Source organism: Mycteria americana, chromosome 25, assembly GCF_035582795.1.
Source record: "Mycteria americana isolate JAX WOST 10 ecotype Jacksonville Zoo and Gardens chromosome 25, USCA_MyAme_1.0, whole genome shotgun sequence".
Lineage (NCBI taxonomy): Eukaryota > Metazoa > Chordata > Aves > Ciconiiformes > Ciconiidae > Mycteria > Mycteria americana.
In genome coordinates this window covers 2,789,572-2,801,631 of record NC_134389.1, presented here as the reverse complement: position 1 = coordinate 2,801,631, position 12,060 = coordinate 2,789,572, and the positions used below count along the sequence as shown (strand labels likewise).

The following is a 12,060-nucleotide window of genomic DNA, read 5'->3' as shown; positions in this document are numbered from 1 at the left end:
CCGGCACTGGCCCCGCTCCCTGCGGGTAACGCCCGGCTTTGCAGTAATGACAGCCCGGCGGGTCCCGGTGCGGTGGGGGGGCTCGTTTGCAGAGAAGCAGCCCCTGACCCCCGAGTTGGCAGCTGAGGTAAGGCAGAAAGCGGAAGCGCAGGTAGTGCCATCCCTCGTCCCAGCTGGGAACGTGGCACTTTGCAAGGTGACGCTTCTGTGGGTGTCCTTGTCCCCACGTGGGACGCTCTTTTGTACTAAGGGAAATAAAGGGGTGGTCCTGGGGGGGGGGGAACAGGTTGGTCTGAGCATTAATGGGTGCAAGCGGGGCAGTAGCTGGAGCCCCCCGTCCTTGTCCCCGCTGCTGTGCCATTGCGGAGGTGACGGAGCCAGACTCATCCGTCTGTCCCCGTGCTGGGAAACCCTGCGGCCGGACCATCCGCAGGACCCCAGCCCACGCGGCGTGAGGTTTGGTGCTCTTGGGAGGCCGAAAGCCTCTTGTACCCCGGCTGTTTTTGGGGTGTCCCCTCCGCGTGGCTCCTCAGGGGCAAGGGATAGGCGCAGCCCCGGCCGGAGCCCCGCGCTCCTCGCTCCGGCTTTGTTCAGGCTGAATTTTGTAATGTCAGGAAATGAGCTGGCCGTGGGAGGGGAGGCAGCCGGGGAGAGGAAGGCTGGTTTTGTGGTTGAAGCGGAGGATGAGGACGCCGGAAAGCCGAGCACAATTCCTTGCTCTGTTGCAGGCGCCGGGGGTGAGGCTGCAGCTCGGCTTCGGGAGCGGAAGCTCGCGGTGCGTTCGGAGAGCCGGGTGCTGGCTTCCGTGCCTCAGTTTCCCTTTTGTTCAGCGGGAGAAAGCGCCGTTCCTCTCGCTTTGCGGGAGCACGCCATGGGGGGACGGGGCTCTGCATAGGGGAGGCACCGTCCCACGCCAGACGGTGACAGCCACCGGTAGCTGAATGACCGGCACAAGGCTGGCTGAAACCGCTGCGCTTTGCCCCGTGGATCGCCTCCCATCTTTGAGCGGCGAGCGAGATGAATTTAGCAGCCGCGTTTCCTTCTTAGCCGCGGTGTTTTGTTCTCGGCGAGGGCTGCTTTGGGCCGAGCACGTGGGCTGCGCTCCCCGGGAGAAAGCATCCGAGCACGCAGGTCGGTGCTTTTCCCCGCGAGGGACTTCACAGAAATCGCAAAGTTCACCTGAAACCTTGAACGACTCGCTGCCGGCCGCGCTGCCGGGCTGGATCTCGCCCCTCGTTAATGATGATTTTTGTTTTACGGTTTCTTTCATTCCTGAACTCTTTGTAGTTCTTTTTCCCCCTCGTCTCTTTATACCTGTCTCTCTTGCTCATTTTTCCCCCCTTTCTTTTGCGGTCCCACAGGTTCCCGTATCCCATCCCCACCTCCGGGCACCAGGATGCTCTCTGCATTTCATAGGGCCGGGGCTCCTGGTTGCCTTGCAGGAGCCCGGCAAGGTCCCACCCGGCCTCCGTGGCCCTCGCGGCGATGCTCGGGATCAGGGTTGTGCGGGAGGGGACCCCTCCGGCTCCTGTCCCCTCAGCCAGGGCTGCTGCGGCGGGGAGCGGGAGCCCCTCACCGTCCCCTCTGGCTGGCCGTGCTCGGACGGGGTGTGTGGGTAGCCCTGTCCTTGCGTCCGTCCGTCCCCTCCGACTGACGGCTGCTTGCTTTTGCCTTGCAGTTTGATTGAGGAGCGGTGGCCGCAGCTCATCCTCTGGCAGGAGCAGAAGATGCAGGAGTCTGCGTAGCAGGTAGGGGGGGAAATCCCGACCTTCGGGCTCTCGCTGCCTTCCCCCTTGAGTTCGCTTGCCAGGGGCCGTGCATCTCCCCGAGCCCGGGCTGGGGGCAAGGAGGGGACCCCATGGGGGCCATCCCAGCTGGATGCAGCTCAGGGGCTCAGACTCCCGGTTTGGTGCAGGATCTGGCCCTACAGCTCTGCTCCAGTGGCAGGAGGAGCAGCGGGTCCTGGTGCCGGCAGGGAGCACCCTGCCCGGCCGCGCACCCAACTCTTGCTGCGGGCGCAAGGGGGTCCCGGGCAGCAGAGTCCCCAAAGCCGCTGCGGGGCAGGGAGGTGGCACCCGCTTGAGGTCCTGCAGCCCGGCGGGCAGCCCTGCACCCGACGGCGGGTGCCTCCACGGTTCTCCAACGCCCGTCTTCCCCTTCGCTTCGCCGCCTGGTGCAGCTCTGCCGCATCCCGGCCGTGGCCATGGCACTGCTTTGGGACTCTGTGGTTTTGGGGTTTTTATGCAAAATGGGGGTGTCGGCGCAAAGGAGGGTTTTCCTGCCCTGGTTTCTCTCTGGGTGGACGAGACTTGTGGCCAAACCCGCTATGATTTTGTGCCTTGCGTTCCCCAGAAATAAGGTGCCGTTGGGCGAGGGCCCCGTGTCCAGGTTTTCTCCCTTCTCGACCTTCTTTGCCTGTTTATCGCTGTTACAGTAAATGTTTGCATCTCCCTTGTCTGCAGTGAGGTTGTGGTAGAGACAACGCCGTTTTATGAGGGCTCTACGGTTTCGTGTAATGAATCTTCTGTACCTGATATTGAAATCAATAAAAGGAAAGATTTTAAAAATAATCTGACCCCAGCTCCTGGAAGGAGGGGACTCTCTCGTCGCTGCTTAGTGAGCAGTTTTGCTGGGTTGAGATGGCTTTTTAGTGCTGGAGAGGGGGCAGGTAATTTATTTGGAGGCTTGGTGCTGGGAGATGGGGATAGCAATCGCTGTTTCCGCCTCAAGGTCAGGACCAAGGGCTTCGTCTTGCCATCGGTTATGCTGATAGAAACCAAGAGCAGCTCCACAGGCTTGCGTCGGGGTGGAAGGGCCCCGCCGTATCTCGGAGACGCTCCGCTTGTGCCAGCGATGGGCCGTGGCGTGCCGGAGGAGGACACGGCCGGGAAGGCTCGGCCGGGTCCATCCTGCTGCAGTTTGGCTGAGCGCGGTGCTGCGGCAGAGTGCCGGGTGCCGGTACGGGACCGGCTGCGGTCCGCTCGCTTCGGGCACAAATAAATACCAGCCAAGGCGCACGCTTTTTAACGCGGTGAATAATTAAACGGAGCGTAGGGACGATGGGGCTGTCTGCTGCGGGGCGTGCTGGAGCTCGGGGGTGGGAGCGGAGGGCAGGACCCTCGGCGGCTCCCGAGCATCCTGGTCCCGATGCACCGTGCACGTCCCGGCCCCCCGGCCCGGGTGCTGGTGGGTGGTGGCAGGATTCCTCTGTAAATGCGTTCTCCCCCAAGTCACTGCTTGCTGCTGGAGACGGGATGCTCAGCTCTACCGACTCCATATTGACCGGTTACAACGGCTCCTTCTTTTTTAGGCTCACACAAATTCTAGTTTTTTGGGTCGGCAGTGACCTCCCGCAAAGCCCCGTGCTGCTACCGGTGCCGGCACAGAGTTTTGAGCAGGGGAGGAGCAGTTTAGCGATTTCTGCAGCTGCATAATTGCTCGCTCCAAGGAGCGGTGCATTAAGTTGTGCGGCTTGGGGAGGAGGATTTCGAAAAGCATCTCCGGGGACTGCTATGAAACTCGTCCCCTTCGCTCTGTGAGCGACAGGAGCCGAGCAATTAGAAGAGCAATATCGACCCTGCCTCGGAAGCGTGCGACAAGCAGCACCGGGCGATTTAATCCCGACGAAGCCGCGTCCTGCGACGTGCAGCATCGCTGCCCGCGATCAATAGGCATTTTGTCTTCCTGAGGCCAGCCCTATTTGAGGCGCACCAGGAAAACCTCTCTCTGCCCAACCGCATCTGCTGCAGAAAACTCTTCTAGGGCCGGTGACCTTAATTGAATCGACTCTTTCATGTCCTGAAGACGGTCGTATCATCTCGCTGCAGCCATGCTCGGTAAATCACGTGTCCGTTACCTCATGCACAAGCTGCGGGGTCTGTGCCAACCTGCTTTTCTCTCGATGAGATTTTTGCAGCCCGAGGCTGATTTCCAGCTGCTTGGGAAGAGCCCTTGGGTCGCCGGGTCCGCACCTCTGCTGTCTAAGGCCTCGCATCGTGTTCTCTTGGAGGTTTAATGCTGGTGGAGACTTGAGTTTGCAGCTCCTGGGCTCCCACCGTGCTCTAGGCGCGAGCGTGCCGCCTCGCCCGGCACCGAGCTGTTTGCATCCCTCGGGATCCTCCCTGTTTCCAGGGAGAGCTCATAAAAACCAGCCGGTAGGCTCACCAAAAATCCCACTCCTTGCCCCTTTTCCCACTTTGGGAGAGGTGGGATCCCGGGTTTGGTAAAGCGATGGTTTCCTGCTGCCCGCGCGGCTGCTGAAACGCGATCGTGCTGCTGGAGGTCACCTTTTAACTCCCGGCAGAGCCGGGTGGCCTTTCGTGGTCACGGCTCTGCCCTGCGCTTTGGTTTTCTGAGCTCATCCACTATTTTGCCACCGAGGGGGGGGGGGGAAATGTCTTCAAAGCCCTCTTTTCCCTTGGGGAAAAGCCAGCTCGGGCAGAAATGTCCGCGCAGAAATGTCATCTAACCGGGCTGACCCAGCAGCGAGGCCCGTCCTTCCCGGGGGTCCCGCCGCACCCATGGGGTCTGTCCCCATCTCGCCGTGTCCCCGGGTTTGGGGCGGCGGAGGAAGCGAGCCCGGGGGCTGCTTTCGGCAGCTGTTCGCAAGCGAGTGGCTCTGGCCGCTCCCTTCCCCCCCGCTTGCGCGCTTAACCACCTCCTCCTGCCTTCGCATCTGCCTCTGCCCTTTAGACGCTGCGGTGCGCCCCGGCGCTCCCCAAACAGGGTTTTGGGGGAATCGGGGGCCGGCCGGTGGCCTCGGTGGCGGTGACGGCCGCTCGGGGTGACAGCGGTACGGGGACAGCGGCTCCATCCCGCGCGCTTCCTCCCGGCCGCCAGCGCGCAGCAGACGTGGAGAAGGACGCAGCCACCCTGTCTCCTGTAAGTACCTCTCACTCTTTCCACTGGAGAGTTAAAATTAGCAACTGTCTTTTTTTAAAACAGGCGTCGCTTTAAACCTTGCCAGCCCAACTGGGTTTCCTTTTATTCTCCCCCCCCCCCGCCGCCTCCTTTTCTCTTGATTTTTAAAATTTTGTTGTTATTGTTGAACGTACGAGCGCACTTTTCCTCCCCCCCCCCCCTTTTTTTTTAATTTTTTACATTTCCCCCCCCCCTCCTTTTCATTCCTTCCTTTTTTAAACACGGGTGACGCTGCAGTGGCGGTGCGGAGTTTGGAGCCAAATAAACAGCCCGGCACACCCCCACCCCGATCGCCTTACAGAGCCCGGTGCCAGAGCCCAGTGCCGAATTTAGAGCCCTTATCTATTGTCAGCCTCCGCGGTCGCCGCTGCTCTGCCGGGGGGGTTGTTTGCCCCAGACCCCCTTTTTGCTCCTGACACAGATCTTCGATGTGAGTGTGCCTCTAATTATTTTTTTTTCCCCTCTCCTTTGTGTTCGTGGTAAAGCACAAAAGTGCCCGTAAATCAGGACCCGTTGCTTTTTATCCAGGGCTGTGGGGGTAGGGAGGGAGAGGGGGGGGTCTGGGCAGTGGGGGGAGTTCCCATGTTGGGAGGATCAGCTGCATGGAGAGAGGGGGAAACTGAGGCACGGAGGGAGGACGTGGCTCACCGACGGGGAATGGGTGAGCCGGGATTTCCTCCTCTTAAAATAAAAACCAATATAGACGAGCGAGGAAAACGCGGCAGGCTCGGGTGCAGGATTGGTGCCGGTCCCCGGGGGATAAAATCCGGCCCTTTGGGGAAGCTCGCGCCCGTGGTCCCCCGTGGCAGGGACGATGCCGGGGACCGACGTGGGTGGAGGGTGCCGCAGCCGCCGTGGTGCCGCAGCCGGAGCTCTGCTACGCCGGGACGGAGCCGGTGGTTGGAGGTGGCTGTCCCGGCCCGGATCTGCGAAAGCAAACAGGAAGGTGAGCGGGGAGCAGCCCACCGTATTTACTCGGATGTCGGGGAGGTTATTTATTGTGGTTCCTCTGAGGTTGGTACCGGGGTTTTTTAACACCTTCCTGCTCGGTGCCGTTTCCTTTCAGCCGGGGCTGGGTGCTCGGCGCAGCGGGAGCTCGCGGCTCGCGCGGGGAGGTGAGCCGGGTACCACGCACCTCTCCGCCCGGGCACGGGGCGACGGCAGGAGCATCGCGCCGGGGCTCTCCCGCCTGTTCCTTCTCCTCCCTTAACCGTTTCATAAATGTTTGGTTTAGCCTAGAGACCAGCCCGGCTGGTCCCGCACGAGGGCTGGGTGCGGTGGGGCTGGGACGGGCGCTGGGCTTGGCTCGTCCTAGAAAAAGCTTTTTCCATCTTGATTTTTTTTTTTTCAGGGTTTTTTGTGCTGTTACTGCTTTGGGGCAGGGACTGCCCAGATCCTGCCTGGATCTGGGATATTAGTGGATATTAAGTGGATATTAAGATTATCAACAATGCTGATAATCTTAATATCCACTTCTATGGAAATTAAGGTCCAAAACCCCTAGGAAGGAGGGCGGCATCTTTCAGAAGTGCTTTTAGTGTTTCCCTCCCAAGACTCCGCTCGCGTGCGCTGCCCTGGCTCCGATGCTTACGGACAGCTTGAACGCAACCGGGGCTGGAGGATAAACTTCACTCTTTGGGTTAAACCCAACCCTTTTTACCCATCGCTGAGGGTGGGCGAAGCGGGTTCTCCCCTCTGCTCGACTCGGGCGGCACCGTCGCAGCGGGGTCGGTCCCATTTGGGGACAGGGTTTGGGGCCGCGGGTCTCGTCCCCACTGCGGGGTCCTGGGTTTCCGCTTTCGAAACCCGACGGCTGCCCACGATCCGCCCTGGGCAACGATGGCTGCAAAGCCCTTTCCTCCTCTTCCTCCTCCTCCACCTCTTTTGAGCAAACAATCGATTCGGGCAGCTATTTATTTATATTTTAATTATTTTTACGTCCCAACCCCTTCAGCCAAAAATTTTGACTGAAATATTTTCATTTCTACCCACAAACTCGTGCCTTCTGAAAACCACGCTTTCTCTCTCACCCCCTTTGCAAGTCTGCAGAAAAAACTGCCTTATTTGGGGTTTTTTTTCCCCAATATTTTCCTTTTTCCAAGGGGAATCGTGACTGGTGTTTATCCGTGACACTCCTGCACTCGCGACAGCTCCCGAGCTCTCGCCTGCCCTTGGGGTCCATCTCCTCTGTGCCGCAGGAGCATCCCAGCGGCTTCCGCGCCGTCCCTCCGGAAACCCGGGCTGGGACCCGCAACCGAGCCCTCGGCTTCAACCGCAGCCACGTGCTGGCGTGCTCCGGCACGGGAGTTTGGAGGGTGCCAGACCCGGGATGTAGCGGCGCCTCTGGAAAGTGCCAAATTTTGGCATTTCCCACAGTGGCCGGGCATCCCCGGCGCTCTCCTGAGCGTCACCCCTGCGGTTTGCTGGGATGTCCGAGGGGGGCACGTGGGCAGCATCCGCACCCCCAAAACCCAGGGCTGGCCGAAATCACCGCCCCTCCGGCACGTGGCTTTTGGTGCAGCCGTGGAGAAGGGCTCAGCCGGTCGGGGACCCCGGCAGGGAACTCCCCCCCCGCCCCCCCCCGCCTTAATCCTCCCTGCTAAAACACGAGCTTTGGGTGGGTTAAAAAAAAAAACCACCTTTTAAACCAGAATAATTTTCCCCGCTGTTCCTGGAGGATGGGGTCTGGATGAGTCCGCCTCTCCCTGCTAATGGGAACCATCCCCCGGCGGGTCTGGCCAGAGCTGCCAGCGATGGCCATCGGTGTGGGCTTGGCTTGGTTTCGGTGGCCCGGCCGGGCTGGTGCCGGGGAGCGGGTAGGACAGGATTGGTGCGCCTGTGTCTAGAATGCGTGTCTTGTGAGTGAGCGGCAACAGCTGAGAACCAGCTGTCTCGCTGTATTTCGGCCGCCTGACGAGCCGGCGCTGGATCCTCACCCGCCCACCTCGCTGGCTCGTGGCTTGAGAACACGGGGTGAGGATCCGGCCCCGGCCTTTGTCAGCCTTTTGCCTGCCGACGCGCGCGCGAGCGAGCTGCTGGTGAGCTGGGGGAGCGGGGCCGCGTCTCGTCCCGGCAGACGGCAAAGCCTTTGCGGCGTGGCGGGCATCCCCCAGTCACGCCGGGGACCGGGGACCTCGAGCCGGTTTGTACCCCTCTCCCGCCCTGCCCCGGATTTGGCTGCAGCAGCTCTGGGTGCCCCGCGGTCCCCGGGGTGCTCCAGCAATGCCGTGCCCGGGCTCCGGATCGGGGCTCCCCGGAGTGTCGGTGCCAGCGGCAGACGTGGCGGCTGATGCAACGTTATTTGGGTGCTGGGTTGGAGCCGCCGTGTTTTCGAGGCAGTGCAGGGGAAGAGGAAGTTAAACCCGTTTTTGCTGTGTGGCATCTTGTCCCGGTTACTCCCGTTCGCTTAGAGGGAGTTCGGGTCAGGTTTGGTGGTGGCCGGACCCCGGTCCGTGCCTCTTAGCGGGCTTCGGTGGCTCCTTCTCCTCTCGCGGCACTTGGGCTGTAGCTCTTGGGGCCAAGGAACGGCTCTTTCTGCTCGGTTCCTCGTGCCCGGGGCCTTGGTCTCTGCTTGCAAATTGTAATGCTGTTATAGTCCCAAATAATGAATGCTGTTTGTGGACCTTTGTTTGCTTTATTAAAAAAAATAGCGGTAAGCTTCCAGCTGTTAGATGGCAGCATGCTCCGAGCGTGAGCCTGTGGCTACGGAGCAAAGTCGGTTTTTGGGGTGGAAATGCTGGGGACGTGTACAGGTGGATGGGCAGGTCCACCTCTGCCAAAAGCAGGTGGCCAGGGCACCGGTTTTTGTAGTTTCGTTTCCAGGTTGGAAGTGCCGGGGACTGGTTGGAGCTGCGATGGTTGAGTCTGAGCACTGGGATGGAGGCAGGAGCCTGGCCCTGCCCGTTCCTGGTGGTGTTGGCCAGATCTTTCCCATCCATCTCTCCAAAGGACTCTCCGGTGAGGTCCGCTCCGGCGTCACCCTCCCAGTATTCGGCACTGCCATATCAGTGGTAAATTAAGCTCATTTGCTTCTCCTCTTTCTTCTCGTGGTCAAGCGGAGCTGGTGACCACCATCCCCTTCCCAACGCCGGGCTCCTGGCTTCACCAGCTCCTCCACAGCCCAGACGGGTGCTGGACCCTGCAGCCCCTGGGGAGCCCGGTGCTCCCTGCCTGGGAGCTTAGGACGCGGAAACCCTGACCGAGAGCGCGGGATGGGGCGATGCAGGAGCAGCATCTGCTTCTACGTTGCCTTCGCATCTTTGGACCCGATGGATGCGCTGGGCTGCTTTGGGCATGGATGCAGTTAGCAGTTGGTAGATGCAAATAAAATCAGCAGCCCCGTGACTTTTGGCATTGCTGCTATTACTCACCAGTGCTTGGGGGCGGGGGAAGGAAGAAAAAAAAAAAAAAAAAAAAAAAAAGAAGTGGTTTTGGGAGGCTGGTTTGAAAGATCTTGGTGGCCCTCGGGGAAGGGCTGAGCCTTTGGGAACGGCGCTGCTGGGGTCGCACGCTGGGAGGGAGGATCGTGCTCCGGGATGGCACTGGGGGTCTCCGGCCTGTCGGCAGCCCTGGCTCCCAGGCTGAGCCCGCGCTGTGCTTTGGGTGCTGGAGGGTCTGCAAAGCTGCTCTCGGGTGTCCCTTCCTGGGCGGGGATGGGGTGCGGGGTCCCCGGCCGCGCTGCGGGGATGGGGATGGAGATTTGTGCCACGCTGCCCTCGGGCGAAGGGAAGGTGACCGCAGGATGCCCTGGGCTGGCTGCAGAGGTTGCATCCCCAATCCCATCCCGTTGATACGGGAGGGAAGAGGAGCGTTTCCCCCCAGGACAGTTTCGCTCTCTGCCGAGTCCCGTGGGACTGCCGTGGGTTTCCATCGCTCTCGCGGATGGCTCGGAGCAGCAGTCGGGTCTCATGGAGTTTCCCCTGGGTAAAACCCGCCGCGGGGAGAGAGTTGTCCCCTCTGCTACTGGGGGAAATCCCGTCCCCTTGCGTGGAGAGCCCCTAAATTCCCTGCAGGGAGGGTTCCACCCTCTTCACGCTGCTGAGCCGCCCCTGGGGACCCCGTTCCCGTGTCCCGGTGGTGGGATCCTGCCCCCCGTGCGGGATCCCGGCGGGGGTTGTCCCCCTTTGGCATCTTGTGTTTTGGGACTTGCAGGTCATTAACATCCTTCCGGTGACAGTAGCGAGGGTGCTGGCAGCGGGGACCTTGCTGGGCTGCACTGGGCGACGGGCGCACCCCAGGGTGCACCCTCGGGGTGGGGGGTGGCCGAGGAAACGGGGGGCGATGGTGGGGTCCGGGTGCTGGCGATGCAGGGAGCCTCGGCTGCCCCCGCCCCAAGTTTGCATCTTGCTGTACAGTTTCCCATTCGAGAGGGGGGGGAAAAAAAAAAACCCTCGAAGCAAAACATTGCTGCCGTCGGGCGCTGAGGCTTCTCCTGGGCTCGAACCCCGGGGGTGGGAGGCAGCTCGGTGGGGAGCAGGGCTGGGTGGCCCCCAAAACTGTAGCTGCGTCTTCCCCCTCCGTCCCCTCCTTTTCCTCCCTGTGGCCTCAGCACCGGTGATAGTCCCTGCCGTGGGTCTGGTTTGGGGTTGAGAGCCGCTTCTGCTCCCCACCGGCACGGGGATGACTTTGACAGCCTCCTGATTTACGAGCGCAGGATTCGACCCCCAATTCAGCTCCCTCTCCTTCTCGCTCGTTTTTTTTTTAATGAGTCAACCTCTCATCTGTCATATTAAACCTCCTCATTACCAGGTATCTAAATTTTGCTCTGACAATAGTGACAGGGGAAGCTGCGATATCATTGCCACGGCGCGGGGCTACGGGGAGCTGGCAGGTGGTTATTTCATGCCCTGCAGGGAGCCGTGGGGGTGGGCGACGGAGCCGGATAATGGGCTCTCGCTTCCCTTCATTTAGAAAACCCTACTTAGTGCAGAGGGGAAAATTAGCCCCGGTCTCCAGCTCTGGAGCCGGTGACGGAGAGAGGACAGGAGGGAAGGGCTTCGCGTGGTCCAGCTCCTTCCTGGGGATGGAGGGTGGATGGGGACGGAGGTGGCTTAGGGCTGCCCCGTGCAAGCGCTCGGTCCCAGCTGGAAAAGGGGATGCTGTGCCCGTAGCGGGGCGCTGGGGCTTGCAGGGTGCCCAGCCTCAGGGTGCGCCCCCGGGGAAGCTGCTGAGCCACCCGGGAGACCACAGCCAGGCTCGGGGTGACGGGTGACCGCCGCTGCGAGGATGCCGCCGCCAAGGTTGCTGCTCAAGGTCACGGGGCTTTTCCGGCGGCTGCATCAGTCTTTGCACGTTGCTGTTCCCGGGGTGCTTTAAAGGTCGCTTTAGCGAGGGGCTATCCGACCCCTCCGGGTCGTCCCCGCCGATCCCTCCCTGCGGCATCGCCCTCCGGGAGAGAGGACCGGCCGCCACCCTGGAAAACCGCGCGGCGTGAGGGGCTGCGGGTCCCTGCTTGCCCCGGTCCCGCAGGCTTTTCCTCCCGGAGGCCGTGTCCTGGCCTTGCCATGGGGTGATGACGGTTCCCTGGTTGGCTTTTGGCCGGCGCCAAGCAGGGCCGCGGGCTTGCTGGTGACCTTGCCCGGGGCTCCTGCCCAGCCTCCCTTCTCCTGCCAGCTGCCCCACGTCCCCTCCAGCCTCTGCTGGCTCTGGCCGCGCTGGTGGCCTGGGGAAGGTCACCGGCTGTGCCGTCACCCAGCCTCTGCAGCACCCAGCCCCAGCCTGGGACGCGCTGGATGTGCTGGCATCCCCGGCTAGCCGTGGGACGAAACGGTGAGATTCAGGGTGCAGGGGACCAGGGTGCTGCCGCGGTGCACGAGCTGCAGGGGAGGAGAAAATCAACCCCTCAAATTCTTCCTTTCACCCCCCTCCCCTTGCACAGGCAAATGCCAGTTCCCCAGCATCATTTAAGGGCTGTGCTTTTTGTTTTTTTCTCCCCCGACTCTGCCAGTCTTGGCACGGCGCGTGGTTTTGTTACAGCTCAGCAGAGCTGGCTGCGCGGTTGGCATCTGCTTTTCTCCAGAGAGCGCCCGAATCTGGGTCAGGAATATATGTGTCTTTTTCAAATTCCTCGGGGGCCTGATTGAATCCAGCCTCGCTTCTGCTCTCCCGAGCCTCCCGAGGTTTGTACCTGCAGCCGGCGGG

The 12,060-nt window shown here is 61.3% G+C and overlaps 1 protein-coding gene across 8 annotated transcripts in view; it reads left to right on the top strand.

Annotated features, from left to right (window-relative positions):
- MEF2D (myocyte enhancer factor 2D) overlaps positions 1-12,060 on the top strand; it is a 79,743-nt gene that overhangs the window by 25,065 nt on the left and 42,618 nt on the right. For 5 of the 8 annotated variants that reach the window (XM_075524717.1, XM_075524716.1, XM_075524714.1 and 2 more), the window contains exon 2: positions 1,679-1,748. The exons of 1 other annotated variant lie outside the window; for it this stretch is intronic. The gene's annotated coding sequence lies outside the window, so the exon portion shown is untranslated. Of the gene's footprint in view, positions 1-697; positions 776-1,678; positions 1,749-4,646; positions 4,882-12,060 lie in introns of those variants that run through there. 2 more of the 8 variants (XM_075524711.1, XM_075524713.1) reach the window with 2 other exon arrangements.